Source organism: Panthera uncia, chromosome B1 (genome assembly GCF_023721935.1).
Source record: "Panthera uncia isolate 11264 chromosome B1, Puncia_PCG_1.0, whole genome shotgun sequence".
Classification (NCBI taxonomy): Eukaryota; Metazoa; Chordata; class Mammalia; order Carnivora; family Felidae; genus Panthera; species Panthera uncia.
The window spans coordinates 127155535-127167700 of record NC_064811.1 but is presented as its reverse complement, the minus strand read 5'-3'; the positions used below and the strand labels follow the sequence as shown (position 1 = coordinate 127167700).

General features: G+C 33.9%; 1 protein-coding gene and 1 pseudogene across 5 annotated transcripts in view; one reads left to right on the top strand and one right to left on the bottom strand.

Moving 5' to 3' along the window:
* Positions 1-7917, bottom strand: part of LOC125922445 (60S ribosomal protein L7a-like) — a 29376-nt pseudogene extending 21459 nt beyond the window's left edge.
* FBXW7 (F-box and WD repeat domain containing 7) overlaps positions 1-12166 on the top strand; it is a 512478-nt gene that overhangs the window by 372855 nt on the left and 127457 nt on the right. The window lies entirely within an intron of this gene.

Genomic DNA, 12166 nt, shown 5'->3' with positions numbered 1-12166 from the left:
TCTCGTTATCAGTGGCAAATTCAATGCTCTTTTACGTAGTGAAGTTATGTTGTAATCTGAACTAGCTTTCCATTTTGGCTAGTAATTTACTGGAAAATACCACTTTTCTAGACAGAATTCTTCACTTTTCTTTTGGGGCCATTTCACTGCACCGTGGAGGAAATATGCAGAGAGGAAATAACTAGATGCTGATTGCCATAAATTAGATTACATCAGGTAGGGAACATTTTAATTATTGTTATCTAGCTATGTATGTTAAGACTGTATTTGATTTTGCTTTCATCTAAGCTGTAAAATGGAAAAAAATGAATTGTCTGTCTCTACACATATTAAAACTTTTTTATAATCCATAGAAGTTGACATAGCAAACTGAACATAGTTGGGTGGTTCTCCAGTTACACCCCACTCCTTCCTTCCTTCCTTCCTTCCTTCCTTCCTTCCTTCCTTCCTTCTAGTTTTTCTTCTTCTTTCTCTAGTTTTCACCCTGTAAATGGTTTTCCTCACTTACAAGTAAATCATTCTTTTTTTTTTAATGTTTATTTTTGAGAGAGAGAGAGAAAGAGCACAAGTGGGAGAGGGGCAGAGAGAGAGAGGAAGACACAGAATCAGGCTCCAGGCTCTGAGCTGGCAGCACAGAGCTTGATGCAGAGCTCTAACTGACAAACTGTGAGATCATGACCTGAGCCAAAGTAGGACTCTTAACCGACTGAGCCACCCAGGCGCCCCAGTAAATTCATTCTTAGTGGAGCTGGTTCGCAAAGAGATGGGACTGTGGTAGCAAGTCAGCAGGAGATTATTATGCTGACATTTTTAAGTGAGCAAATGGATGTTTATTTATGAGGTGATGACTTGTTTAAGACAGTATTGCCTGCTGAGAGTTGTGTGACCTAGTGCCCAGATGCGTTGATTTCCTAATAGTGTCTCTGTGCTATGATGGGTCATGCACATCTGGATCATTCTTCTTAATTGACTAAGGTGATACATTTCTTTTACCTTTTGAGAGTTAAACATATCAAAAGGCAAGTCAATTTATTAGATACTCTCTTAGAAGGTGAAAATAAATGTGCCTCATCACTAGTAAAGTTTATTTTGGCCGCTGTGTCAATCTTCTTAGAAAGTTTATGTATGCATGTATATATGTTTATTCTTGAGAGAGAGGAGGGGGAGCAGAGCATGAGTGGGGGAGGGGCAGAGCGAGAGTGAGACATAGAATCTGAAACAGGCTCCAGGCTCTGAGCTGTCAGCACAGAGCCCCATGTGGGGTCAAACTCACGAGCCGTGAGATCATGACTGGAGCTGAAGTTGGATGCTTAACCGACTGAGCCACAGAGGCACCCCAAAAAGTTTATTTTAAACATCAAATTATAAAAGTTTCCTGAACTTTCTCTCCCCCTCCCCCACCTTTTTTTATGGGGTTGGGGATGACAAGAGTGGTAGAGAAATCCATTGGAAACTGACTACAATGACTCTTCCTTTACCTTCTGACTAGTAAACATTATAGGCTATATAGACTTATTCTTGAGATATCACTATTACTAATGTCTTTTTTGCAGTTTTCCTTTGAATAAATTGATATGTAAAAGTAATTTGCTGTAAAGCCTTTATTTCTGAATTTTCCTGATGACTAAAAAACCTTTTAAAAACATTTTGCACTTATTTGAACTAAAATGGTTATTAAAAACACATACATTGGTTTTATTTAGATAAGCTTTTTATTAAAGAAAGTTATTTAGAATGTGGAAGTACATTGTTAGAATAATTGAATGGGTAACTTTGGTTAATGGTTATTTATTAATGTGTTACAACTTAAACATATCTATGCATTCAGTCTTTATTTTTCCAAATCTTTTTCTTATGTTGTAGGGCTTTTTGTTTGTTTGTTTGTGGGAAAGAAGATATATAAAACAGTAATCATTACTGTATTTTTAACCGTTGTCAACTTGAAAATCAGTGCTTAAATTTAAAACAAAATTTAGTGCTATTTAAGTGTAGAATTCCTAAATGTATAGTTCCCTCTTCTGTCTTTTCAGAGCTATTGCACCATATTAAATTTTTCAAATTAATTTCAACAAGTGTTCAAAAATCACCAATAGACTTAAATTGCTGTTTGATTCTTTGAAGTTTGAAGGACTTCTGTGTCTGCTACCTGTATCTTTAGTATTTCTGTTGAGGTTGGAATTTGGAATAGGCATCATCAGAAGTTATTTGTAGGAAATAGGAGAGATTGGGGTAGAAAGTAAGTGACACAGTGAAGAAACATGCAGACAGTTTCAGAATATAGGAAAGCTAATGTGGTTTCTCCAAGTCAGTGGCATGAGAAAGAGGGACATGGGAAGTTACTATCAAGTAAAAGAGATATAAGAAACATAGTAACCGCAAACAAAGAATGGTTCTTGTTTGGATTCTTTTTTAGGTCAAATTACCTAGAAAAGACACTTTTGAGATGATATTGGAAATATAAATATTGACTGGTATTAGTTAATACCATAGAAATTGTTAATATGAGTTGTGATGTCAGTGATTTTGTGAGTATATAAAGCAATGGATAAATTATTTAAATATACATGATATATGGGTGGGTGGGAGAAGGAGTGACTTTATGTCTAGGATTTACTTTAAAATATCTCAAAAAAAGAAAAAGAGACAAAGGTAAAAATATTGGTAATATCTTGGATAACTGTTGAATATGGATGATGAGTGGGTATATAGGAGTTCATTATGCTTTTCTACTTTTATATATAATTGAGATTTTTCATTAAAAAATAAAGTTTTTGTGACCACTGACCACATTTTTGCTGCCACTACTAACATTTAGAAAATATTCTTAAATGTAAAAAAATTGTATTTCTAATAAGAGAAAATGTGTTTCTCTAACCATTTCATCCTTCCTCCCCCTCCAGCACCCACCTTTCCTTTCCAGTTGTCACCACCTGCTATGGTATTTGTTTGGTTTGTTGTGTGTCTTCTCCCCCTGGAATATAAATTCAAAGAAGGCTGGAAGGATTTTTATGTTTTGTGCATTGTTACATCTTCATTATCTATACCTGCCTAGCATATAGTAGGTGCTTAGTAAATAGTTGAATGATTGAGTGTCCAGAGCTCAAGGACATGGGGTTTGATTAAGGACAGAACCAAGGAGATCCTCTTTCAAAATTCCTGTGGCTGGGGCGGGGTGGGGGTGGGGTGGGGTGGGGTGGGGTGGCGCCTGGGTTGCTCAGTTGGTTAAGTGCCTGATTTTGGCTCAGGCCATGATCTTATGGTTTGTGAGTTCGAGCCCCATGTTGGGCTCTGTGCTGAACTCTTGCTCAGAGCCTGGAGCCTTCTTCAGATTTTATATCTTCTTCTTTCTCTGCCCCTCCTCTGCTTGTGCTCTCATTCTGTCTCTCCAAAATAAATAAATGTAAAAAAAAAAAAAAATCCCTGTGGGGTTTTAGGCTCAGGCCATGATCTCATGGTTTGTGGGTTCGAGCCCCACATTGGGCTCTGTGCTGAACTTTTGCTCAGAACCTGGGGCCTTCTTCAGATTCTGTGTCTCCTTTCTCTGCCCCTCCTCTGCTTGCACTCTGTCTCATTCTGTCTCTCAAAAATAAATAAATGTAAAAAAAAAAAAAAAATTAAAAAATCCCTGTGGGGTTTACTGGGGGAAATGTAGGCTAGTACATAAAAATTTGGGAGATAAGAAGCCTTCTCTTTCCTGTTTGACTATATCAAACATTCAACTGTTCTCAGCTACAGAAATTACTCTAATTAACTTATTATAGTGTAAGTTTTCTAATTGTCTTTCATATAGTCTTGAAAGGTTTTTTCCCCATAACCAACTTTTTATTACTGAATGCCAATCCCTTCTTGAGATGTATTTTATTTAAAGTTTATGTATTTCTTCTCAAGAAAAAAAATATTTAAAACTAGTGATTTTTGTACAGGCATGATGAATTTTAGAAACTGTTCTTATGGTTTCTTTTTATATTAAAAATATATAATCTCATATTTTCCATTTTTCTAACAATGGATTTTGTCTCTTTTTCATTGTATGTATGTTACTAGTAGTTATCCACTACTTAAAAAATAGGTGTTGGTTTTTAATAGTACTGTGAAACACAGCCAATAATAATTGTACTTAATAAATAAGATGACTGAAAGTTAAGTATTAAAAGTGACATCAGTGAAAATTGAAAACATTTTATATTTGCTTTTCTAAATGAATATTTTTAGGATTACTGCTTTTAAAATTACTGGGGTAATTTTTTTAACCAAAAACTGTAAGCCTTGATTTAAGGGAAAAATGTAAGCAGAGAATTGAGTGAGTCTCATTTTTTTTTTTTCTGGTCTGGGTACCCATTTACACCCTTAAAAATTACTGAAGACCTCAAAGAGCTTTGATTTATTTAGGTTACGTATCTCAGCATTTACCCTATTAGAAAGTAAAACTGAGAAGTTTTGAAAGTATTCATTTATTAACTTGAAAAATAATAGCTAATTACATGTTCACACAATTAACATATTTTTGGGGAAATAGCCATATTTTTCGAAACAAAAAATTAATGAGATAGATGATGTTGTTTCACATTTCTTTAAAGTCCAGCTTAACAGAAGACAGTTGAATTCTCATATCTGCTTCTGCATTCAGTCTGTTGTGATACTACATGCCATGTGGGTTGAGGAAAACTTCAATGTATGTTCATTAGGTATTGAGAGTGAAAAACACAAATATTGTCTTAGTATCATGAAAATAATTTTGATCCCATAGACTCCATGTAAAGGTCTCAGGGGCCCCCAAGGTCCATATTTTGAGAACTGCTGGAATTACTTCTCACTGGGATGCTATATGTGGCAGGATAGTGTATTAAATGAAAAAGTAGTTTTAAATAATGTAATAGTGTCAATTTGATAAGTTTTTGTTTGATACATTTTAGTTTAAAGGAACTATTGAAGTTAGCTTGTGCTTACTTACATACATAAATCTGGGCACTGAGCAGCCCTCACCTACAGGGTTGTAGTTGTGGATTTCACATCTTTTGGACTACCATGTAATTAGGATGGTCACCTTATTTCTTAGAGAAGTAGAAATTCAATAGAAAGGTTAAAATCTTTAAAACAAGTTTTTGATATTTAGAGTTACTTGCAATTAAGGGGGAAAGCACACTTTAAAATGCAGTTAGTTTGTTAAAAATAATCATGATGCTTAATTGTCATTGGTGAGCACGTATTAACATTTCCCCTTCCTTTTACACTTATCTATAGCTAGACGATTAAAGATACTGTTTATATCTAAATATTGTTGTTTTTCTGATAGTTTTAAAAGCCTTTTCTTTGTGGATTTGCTTTCTTCCTCCATCTATATGCAACCTAGGAATCAATAGTACATTAGGTCAGCTGACACTGAAGGAAAAATAATAAATGATGAAAATAGCCCTTATTGCTTACATTCTATTTTAGTTATAACTCATATAAGATCCAGAGGGTATTGGTGGGGGGATGAAACATTACACCTCAAGTTATTTCACAAGTCAGCTTTACTTTGGGATCTTTTATGCTTTTGTTTAAAAACAACATTGATGTTGGGTAGCTAATAAAATAACTTACTCTCATTATGCATTTGGTGGGGATTTTTATTGATGCTTGTTTGTAAGCTTAGACAAAGATTTATTTATAGGCTTTTGTTAATTATAAAGCTAATAGAAATCAAATTATTATGGGCATGCTATACATTTGTTGACAGTGTAAATTGTATGAGGTTTTAATGCTTGGTACATTGTTCTTATGTTAGTAAGGTGTTATGTTAGTAAGGTTAATTTTTCATACCTCCCTTAGCTTCCCAATCTCACATATTTGATAGGAGGAGTACATCAGCAGCAATAAGACCTTTTTACCCCAGCATGTCTGACATGCATCTGAAAATGTGACAGAGGAGCTTTAGCTAGATTTTAGAAGTTCTTTTGTTAAATCATATGAGAAACTTAAACTGATAGGACTTCACATTTTTCACATAATGTGTTCTTTTGATGAATAGCTGTATAGCAGCAGCACAGGAAAAGCAGAGTTCTTGGCAATACCAGCTCAATTGCATCTGCAGATGAGGATTTAAAATTCTCTGCAGCAGACAGTACCTCCAGCAGGCGAGTAAAAGGTTACTGCATTATTTTGCTTGTTTGTTTCCATAGCCTTTATCTACAAAAGAATTTTTTAAAAAATTTCAGTGTGAAATGCATGCCTGTTTTTAGATGTTCTGGAAATTGATTTAAGTATAACAGGAATCTCAAAAGGGCAGTGCAAGGTGAAGGAAGAGGCAATGCAATACTGGCTCTTTTAAGCTTTAAATCAGAAACGAAATTGAGCATGAGGCATACACAAATAAGGAACCTTTCATTGCCACAGAAAACAGGAAGTTTTAAAAATGTACATTTTCATTCAAGGTGTTTCTTATTACATTTAGTTTTTACACTATCTCCCTCAAAAAAAGTGCTAACAGAGATTGGTAATCATTGGTCTGTGAATGTTCATTAAGTTACAGTTATTTGAAATATGACTATTTGGGAAGACTTTAAAGTATTTATGTGAATGTCACCCTCCCTTGTCCTGGAAACTTAATGTGAATCATAACATGGTATAAATAAATATCTTTATACATTATTGGCAAAAGAGGATGCTTAAGTACAAAAGATACTATAGTGTGGCTGACATAGTACAATTGTTTATGTTTTCTGGGTGGTTTTTGCGTCTACTTCATAAGATGCAAATAACCAAGTGAGAGAAGATTCAGTATCAAAACAACCAGGTTTTTGGTGGCTTTTCTCTGTGTTGTCCATACCTATATGTATCCACGTGCCCTTTTCTTTTCATTAAAACTCTTCTAATGTTTATGATAGCAGGGGTCTCCTTGGATTATCTTGCTTATTTATTCCATCATTACTTACACCCCTATTTTTGCTATAGAATTTTATCACTCCATAGTTCTCAAGTTTAACTACAGTATTCACAGGGAATTTTTTTACTTTGCATATCAACCACCGTCCTGCCCTCTCCCAGCAATACTCAAAAGATTTTTATCATCTACTAAGTTTTGTTTTAAAAAAAATACACATGCCTATGTTTTTGTATTTTAGATCAAATAATAAGATAGAAAACAATTCTGTAAATCTATAACATAGAAGTAAAACCAGTAGATTATTCTTACTGTGACTGTTTGGCAGACTTCTTGAATCGTAGAGTCATAAAAGGTCAGCAGTTCTGATTGGTAAGTTAAAGAATCCGTCCAGTAATTTGCTCCCTGTTGTTTCTCAAAGCAATGCAGCAGCAGTTCTTTTCCAGATATTGAGCAGTTCTTGAACAGTGTGTATGAGGACAGGGAGGGGTGGGGCTCATTCCAGTTGGTTGTTGAAATAGTGTGCATTTACAGAGGGAACAGGTTGGATAGGCTGAGCTGAAGGAGTAGGCAAACAGATCTAAACTGATGGAGGACAGAAAGAGTGGTTAGTATAATTTCGGGGTGTAATATCTTGAGTTTGCTCCTTTGTTAAGTACTTGGGCTTTAATATAAAACAGTTTGAAATATTAAAGCACCTTACCTTATTTCTAAAGAGTAGCCGGGAGACTTCTGTTTTTAATGTCGACTTTTTCTTGGCGATGAGTTTGTGTCTGGTATCTTCCTTCTGATAGGAAGCTGATGTTTTATTCTTTTTTACCAGTGTTTCTTTCAGCCAGAGAGCTGCAGAATGAGGCAGTTAGCCAATTTTGAGTATATATGGGACATTACCAGTTCTGATTTTTTAAGTTAAATTCTCATCTAACGAACAAGTCAATGTGTGGCTGTGGCTGCAGCATTATTTCTTCTTTAATGAAGAGGTTGAGCCGTTCGACCTGCTGCTCCGATCTGTTCTCTTGTAGCCATACCTCAGACCAGTTGCAGAGATTATCCATCGAATGTCCCAGGCAACCAAAGGTAACTACATAGATTTATTTCAAATAAAAATATACAATTAAAATGGATGCATTATAACTAGGACCATATGATTAAAAATAAAAGACCAATTAAAGATGTTCTTAGCAGTTTTCTTGACCTTGCAGTAGCTATCCAATATCATTTTGTCATCATCAGATTGTGTAGCAATGGAAATGCACTGCAGTAATTGATTTTGTAATAGGATCAGGTGATTTACTAGCTGCACTGACAACCACTTGCTTGCTTGCTCTGAGCTGTGGAGCACTCTAATGGATGTTGTGATTGCAGCCTGAAGTTGATGTGAGACTGCTGGCCACTTAAAGCAGCAGTGCTTATTTTTTTAAATTAGAATAGTAAGTTTAAGAAAATTTTCTTTGCTTTAAGTTTGGGTAGCCTTAGTAATTTTATAGCTAATTTGAGTGCCCCCATGACATTTTAGAGATTATATGTTATTTCATTCATCAATCCATAAAAAGTTCATTGGTACTAGTCATCTTGAGTATAAGGAAATGTACAGGAAATGCTCCCTGCTATTAGCTCAGCCTCAACATATGTATCAACATAACTCTGGTACTGATCATGAGAGTATCTCTCTAAAATATAGGATTTGTGTTAACTATCCTGTGTCATATAAGTGAAACAATATTGTTAGCATTTGTAAATTTTTTCAGTTTCAAATTCTAGCTGTATAGATTACAGTAATGGAATTATGGCAAATTCTTGTATTAGTGAGTTGTAGTTGAGTTGTTTTGTATTCCTTTTTTGGTCTTTTGCTTTGTTAGTGGTTTCATAGATATAACGACATTTAGGAAGTCTGAGTCAGACCAATTTTAAAGTATATTGATGACAACATATAGTAGCTATTTTAAAGTAACTTTTAAGAATACAACAAAGTAAACACTTAACATCCAAGATTATTAATTTTCAGTGATTATAATCTAATAATTTTTTTCATCTTCTATGCCTTTGAAACAAATACTTTATTACAAAATACAGGACTAAAGCTAAAGCAGAATAGAACTGCCATTGCAGAAAGAACAGTGAGACTCAGGTACCCCAGACTTTGCCCACTTTAAAGTTTTGCTTGGGGCTTTGCATAGGAAAGAAAATGAATCTCCTTTCCCTTTCTCGCCAACTCCTCTACCTCTCTATAGTACATAAAGTGGTTTGTACAGAACATGATGTAAAAACACTGAGTTCTCTGTTCTTCACTAGTTTATATTCTGTAACTACATTTATGTTTTTGCCATGATAGGGATACGTTTTCTTTCAGTCACACCCAAAAATATTTACATTAGTTAAGTAATGTTAATAATTTGCTATAGAACAAATTGAGCATGAAGTTGCCGTTATGTATGATATTCAAACTGCCATGTGAAGACAGCTTTTCCTTCTCATGTACTTAAATACTTGGTGGTAATGTTTCTTGAAAGATGTAAATATTACCAATATAATTCTGCACTTTATTCTGAATTCAGATACTTCAAACATTAATTATGGAAGACTGTAATATAATTTAACAACTAGTATTTGTAATCTTCTATTATTCAATAAGTAAAAAGTTTATAGCCACCCTCCCACCCCACCCCCCCATCCCCATAAAGAAAAACAATCTTCTGTGAACACTGTAACATGAACATATCATTTGGGATTTGGTCGAGGATGTATCTAAATTTCATATATATTGAAATGTTAAATGGTGGATTAACAACAAATAAATCATTAATATAAGTTTCATTGGAGTGGTGGACATGAAAGCTTGCTTCCAATGTGTTGAGTAAATGGAGGAAAGGCAGTGAGTATCAGAAATGTTGACCACATCTTAAAAAGGCTTGCTTATGAAAGATAGAAGGTACTATGAATGTTCTATATTAGACAGTAATTCATGTAAAATAAATAGGTAATACTTTGTGAAGTTCAAGCCCTAGGAGAGCTGCCTTTTCTTAAGGGCCCTGGATCAAGCATCAAAAGACCTGGATTTAATTATCCTCTGCCACTAATCTCCTTGATGACCTTGATCAATTTATATATGAACGTTTTTATTTAATTTCCTTAAATATACTCTTAAAGAAGGCAAATAATACTTGATCTGGAGGCTGTAGAAATTGGAGTTAGGAAGAAGGATGAAATTTCTTAAAGAATCAGGTTCTGGGTGATATTGAAATGTTTCCATTTGCTTATTTCATCTCCTTTTTGGGGGGCGGAGTCGAGCATATTTCAGCTAAGAAAATGGTTTTATCTTTTTCATATACAGTATTCTCTAAATGTTTAAGAGAACAAATTTGGGACTAAATTCTAGCATTACCAGTTTTCCCTAATGCTGTCTAACAGTGTTGTTAAAAAGTTTATTTCAGTTCGTAGCATATTTTTTTTTTAGTAATTTTTTTTTGTTGTTGTTGTTTTTAAAGGCAGGCTTTATGTTAGTAGTGCTCTTTCCATATATGGTCTATCAGATAAGATGTATACAGTTCTCTTTGTTGTTTAAGCAAAGTGATTGGTGGATTGATTGAATTAGGTGCTTTCAGAGTGATGATGATATCATAATAATTACAACAAACATTTGTTGAACTCTTAATTTGGATCATATGCATTTCTATGTTAATTATGTCATTTAAGAGATAGGTATTATTGTTATTTTTAAAGATAAGGAGGGAGGGGAAGGTGGGTGATGGGTATTGAGGAGGGCACCTTTTGGGATGAGCACTGGGTGTTGTATGGAAACCAATTTGACAATAAATTTCATATATTGGAAAAAAAATAAAGATAAGGAAACTAGGCTCAGAGAGGTTATAGCATTTAAATCACACAGCTAGGAAATAACCTGTGTTAAAATTCATACTTAAAAAAATATATATCATATATATTTTTTGCTGCAGAAGAGATTGAGTGTAAGGTATAGGTATATATTTAATTATAGTAAAATACTGTAATATATTTTTAAAGTATTTTCACTTTCAGTTAAGCAGTGATTTGCAGAGATGAAGCGAAGTTTTGGTCTGAAGACATTACATGATCACCTAATATTTGTATCTTGAATAAGAAATAACTGATGTATTTACCTCTTACTTAGCTATTTGGAGTATTTTTATGTGTTGCAGTAATTATTCATATAAAGCATTTGTACTTCATGTGCAGTCATGTTTCTCAAAGTATAGCTCAGAGATCACTTTGCATCTGTGTCACTTGTGGTAGTTAAAAGCACAAATCTACATCAGAACCTCTTGACAGAATCACTGGAATGAGATCCAGGGATTTTCATTTTTAAACAAGCCTCTCAGATGATTCTTATGCATACCAAATTTTGAGAACCATTGATATTGAAAATGTGCTCCTTTTTTACCTTTCTGTGTATGTTGCCTGTCAGCTTTCCTTTCTCTAAGAATTAGCTTACAAATCACAGATGATTTATAAAATCATCTCTCACACCGTTAAAAAAAAAAGTTTTGAGACAGAATGAGCAATTTCATATACTAATGGTGAAATGTAAATTGGTAATGTTAATTCTTTCATGGTAGGCATTTTAGGAACATGTTTAAGTAGTACTTAAAATGTTCATAAACTTTGACTCAGTAGGCCTACCTCTAGGAGTTTATCTCAAGGATATAATTCAGAGATTTGCAGAAAGATTTAGGCACACGAATCTTCATAGACTAGCATCATTTTTAAAGGTGAAACACTGAAAACTAAATAAATGAAGGTGAAACACTGGAAATAATTCAGTGTCAAATATCAAGGAGATGGGTAAATGAGTTTATTATATCCTTTTGTTTGAGCCACCTTCCAGCCTTAAGATGTCATATTGGGAAGAATATTGAAGATGTAGGAAAATGCTCATAATATAAAGTTTTGAAAGAATATAAAGTTGTATTTATACATCCATATGCATATAGTGCATATGGTATTAGGTTGAACTGTATGAAATTGCTGTTTTTGTAGGTCAGTGAATAGTTGAGTATTAGCATTTTTATGTAGTTTAATCTATTATATTAGTTTTGGAAATATGTATTTGTCACACGTTGTTGAGAGGGAGACCAGGAGGAAATACAACAAATTTATAAAGTGATTATTTCTGGATGTTGAGATTATAGATAAAGTCTCCTTCTTTATATGTCTGCGTTTTTCAAGTTTTCTACTAAGTCTTTGTTTTGACCTTTATAATAGAGCAAAATATGTTGCTAACAAAACCAATTATTAGAAATAATTGCTAAGCTTCTGTGGAATGCCCCA